The following is a 4,694-nucleotide window of genomic DNA, read 5'->3' on the forward strand; positions in this document are numbered from 1 at the left end:
CCTTGAATAAATTCACTAAAACTAAAATCAAACGAAAGAGAAAAGAAAAGGATAGAAATTTCATGGGTTGCCTCTCATGCAACGCCTTTTTTTAATGTCTTTGGCTAGACATTGTTGTGCCTCTACTTGAATAAGTTGTTTATGACTGATATGGGATGAAAACTTTGAATAATGGTCTTTTTCCGATTATCATATGTTTATGCAAGTATGTCCTATTTGTGTATTTTAGTTCACCTTCCAACGGTGGTCTCCAATGCATCGATGATAGTCTATTTACCATGCCTGCATATACATATGCTAATCTGAAAATTCTTTTTCTTCTTTTTTCGTTCCTTTATAATCGGCGCCTTTTTTTCATTCCTTCAGTTATATTTGCGTGTGTAGGGGCTGACTACAACTGTTCAGCTCATAAAACTTTTGAGATCAATTAAAGACGCTTTTATTACATGTGTGTTTCCTATTGTTATAACAGATGAGTATTTTATTGTAATAACACTAGAAGATCATCTTACTGCAGATCTTCAAGCTAAAATCGCTAAGGTATGTCTATGGAGTATTTAGGAGTCATACAAGGAGAATGTTGTAGACCTTGTTTGAAAGCCGATGTCGAATCCATGAGTGAACCCACATATAAAGAGACCAGCATAAAATGTGAAGCAGAATCATTGTGGAGTGTGAATTCTAGTGAGGAGAAAAATCGAAGATTTGTTATTAGTTGGTCAACTCAATGAATTTAATGCTTCTCAAACTCCTAATAGGTTTAGTTTGATGAGTTCAGTGAAAACTATGATCCAACACAGAGAACTGAGAAGATGAATCATTGAGAAAATGGGTGTTGCAGTCTCAAATCCTTCCAATCATCAATGCCTAGTTGTTGTGATCAATCCCATCTGCCATTGGGTCTTAATATGAACGAGAGAATCCATTGGGTCTTCTTGAAAATGATTTTTCTATTAAGTATCCAGTCATTTCAACATCTAAAGTTCATTTAATGTCTTTGAAAAAGAAGACTTTAGAAACTATAGCTTTAAGTACATCAACAGTGGACGTTTTGGAATCTGACAAATCCTATCTTGATCAACGTCTTGCAACAACTCATGAAGGTGTTTCTGGACACGGGATTTGGTGCCAGGAAAAGGTGTGTATTCAACTCCATTTTCTATGTTGAATGCTTAATCACAAGGTAAGATTTGCTATGTTTAAATTTATCTTAAAGTGTGGTGCTTTTCATTTCTATGTTACTTGGTAGCCTTTCTAAGTTTTACTTTTGTTTGAACCAAATGTTTAAAAGGCACCATAAGTGGAGGGACCTTTAGATGGTACTTCGGACGCAACCCTCGGTGTGCTTAGTCATGTGCCTTGATGATCCAATGTTACAATCACTTTTTTGGACTTGATTTGGTTCGTTTTAACCAAAATAACATGGCCTCACCACTAATTTGGTATTTATACAAGGGCATATTTGATTAAATTGGTGGCTTGTTGTCCACAATTATTGTTTCTAATATCTATATTGTATTTCCTTTGTTAGCATCGATAAATAACTTTGGTCTCTAAATTTTCTTAAAAAATCATTAAAATTATCAGTTAGTTAATCATTTAATTAAGGAGAAAAAATGGTAAAGCCTGAAAAAATAAGGCTAATAGAATATTCTAAGAATAGACTCCTCTATCTAATTATATTTGAATAGTAACTATTATTTAATTATTTATTGTACTTTATCTGAGAGAATTTCTTACTGTACGTTTGTTCATTATTTTTAGTTACTTTTTATTTAAGATGAAAATGGAGTCTTATTAAATTAAATATTATCCCTAACAATAATATTATCTGAGTAAATTAAATATATTTATTATTTTGTATTGGAATAAATTAATGCAAAAATTATTTTTTATTAAGATTGATCTACATGTTCTGACGTCATCAACTTTAATCCCTAAATTTTTTAAAAAAATCACTAAAATTATCAGTTAGTTAATAATTTAATTAACAGATTGCTTTTGAAGAAAAAATTGTGGTAAAGCTAGAAAACAAGGCCAAAATTAGTAGTTTCATACTTCTGGCTTTTTATTTCGGCTTTACTGCTAGTTTTTCTTCAAAAGTTGTCTATAGTTTGAATTTATTCTGTCTAGAAATTTTTTTGAATGCACATTTAAGATTAATAATTAAATTATGCAAATTGAAGTAAATAAGAAAATTTGATAAATAATAAACTTAAGAATAAAAATAGATATTGAAAACTAATTTATTTTATTTAGGGAAATAGTGAGAATCCTCCTGAATTATATTTATAGGCAAAAAACTCCCATATTATTTAAAATGCAGCAAAATACCCCCTCCACGTTAAAAAAATAACGGAGAGTGAGCCACGCCCGCGGTTTGTGCGAGTGGTTCTTGTTTTTTAGATTTTTTTAAGTGAGCACATGTCCAAGTTGCTCCTTTTGTTTGAAATCACTTTTTAATTAAATTAAATTATTATTTAATTTAAATATATTTAATATTTATTTATAAAATATACCAAATAAATATAAAGTACCTAAAAATTACATCGATTTTTTAACTTATATAAAATATTATATTAACGTTATTAATAATTTAAATTAAATATATAATATTTTTTATTATTTTTAAATTTTATTAAATAAATAATTTAACTTTATTTCTTTTTGTAAGATTCTTTTTCTCCAATCATCGAGGTGATGAAAATGGTTAAGTTTGGCCTCGTCCGAATGATCTGAACGAGAGGAGTCGAACGGTGGTAGTCTCAGGTGTGATTCTGTAGACGGATAGACGACAAGAAGCTTCAACCCAACTCCTCTACGCTTGATGAAGGTACGAAAATGTTCGCCTGATGATAGGATTCGAACGACCTAAAATTTGTTCAGATAGCAAAGCGCCACCAGAAATTTCATGACAAAATTAGCTCAAAATTTTTTAATCTCAGCAACAACTTGATGAAAATGAAAAAGGTTGGTCTTTTGAATCGTCAGGTCGAGGCGAGTCTAGTGGTGGTCTATGACCAGAATTCATTTGGACGACGATGAATCGACGCCAAGAAGCTTTGACGGTTGAACTTGAACTCTCTCCGCTTCAAATTGATGGTATTCACCTTAAGAAGGATGACAAATCGATGCTAAGAAGCTTTAACTGTTGTGCTCCGAGCCCACCCTCTCCGATTAATGAAAATTATTCGAATGGTGTAAGCCATGGCCGAAAACCTTAGAACAAAGATTTCAGAGAAGTAATTATATTATACCTAAAAATATATCAATTTTTTTAACTTATATAAATATTAAATTAAATATATATTTAAATTAAATAATTAATATTTTTTATTATTTTAAATTCTATTAAATTATAATTTTTACTTAATTTTTTTAAACATTTTTTTTCTCCACCGCCGATGGTGATGAAAATGGTCAAGCTTGGCCTTGTTCGAATCGTCTGGACGAGAGGAGTCAAAAGGTGGTAGTATCAGGCTGTGATTCTGCAAACTACGGAATTGACGGCAAGAAATTTCAATGATCGTGCTCAGAACCCAACCTCTCTACGCTTGATGAAAATACGACTTAAAGCACCTTGATGATAGGATTAACAACCTGAAATCCGTTCGGACGGGGGTGCAGTGGTGGCCAGAAACTTCACGGTAGAAATGAGCTTAAAATTTTTTTGAATTTCAACAACAACTTAATGAAAATAAGCAAGGTTGGTCTCGTTCGAATTGTTAGGTCAAGGGGAGTCTAGTGGTGGTGGTCCATAATCGGAATTCATCTGGACAACGATGAATCGATGCTAAGAAAATTTGACGGTTGCTCGGAGTCCACTCACTCCAATAAAAATTGAAATTGATGGTATGGGATATTCGCCCTAAGGAGAGAATTCGAATGGTGTAAGCCATGGCCAAAAATTCATACAAACGACGCTGGAATCTTAGAGAGAAGATTTTGAAAAAAAATATTTATAGATATAGTATATAAAAATATTTATAAATAAAAAAATATATAAATTACTTAAAATCTGGACCGTTCACTTTTTATTTTTAAAAATCAATGTTTGTTATAATAAGAGTATAACAGTCAATTTAACAAAAAATTAACACTGTTAAGTGAAGGAGAGATGCAATATTTTGAAAAATACAGGAGCTTTTACCTATTTTTTTTTAACATAGAAAGTTTTTAACTAAATTGGTTTTTATGCAATTTACCCTTTAAAAAGAATAGAATCTTAATATCTAATTATATTTTAATAGTAACTATTATTTAATTACTTATCATAATATACTTCATGTAATATAATATAAATATTTATAAATAAAAAATATATTTAAATTACTTAAAATCTGGACCGTTCACATTTTATATTAAAAAATTAATGTTTGTTATAAGAAGAGTATAACGATCAATTTAACAAAAATTTAACACCGTTAGGTGAAGTAGAGATGCAACATTTTGAAAAACACACGAGATTTTTTGCCTATTTTTTTTTAATATAAGGAGTTTTTAGCTAAATTGGGTTTTATGCAATTTACCCTTTAAGAAGAATAGACTCCTAATATCTAATTATATTTCAATAGTGACTATTATTTAATTACTTATCGTAATATACTTCACGTTAACTTTTACGTTCGTGCTATGATTACAAAATAAATATTGATTTGAAAGGATTTACTACCATACATTTATTTATTTACTTT

The sequence above is a fragment of the Sesamum indicum genome, linkage group LG6 (assembly GCF_026168435.1).
Source record: "Sesamum indicum cultivar Baizhima isolate 11 linkage group LG6, ASM2616843v1, whole genome shotgun sequence".
NCBI classification, from domain to species: Eukaryota; Viridiplantae; Streptophyta; class Magnoliopsida; order Lamiales; family Pedaliaceae; genus Sesamum; species Sesamum indicum.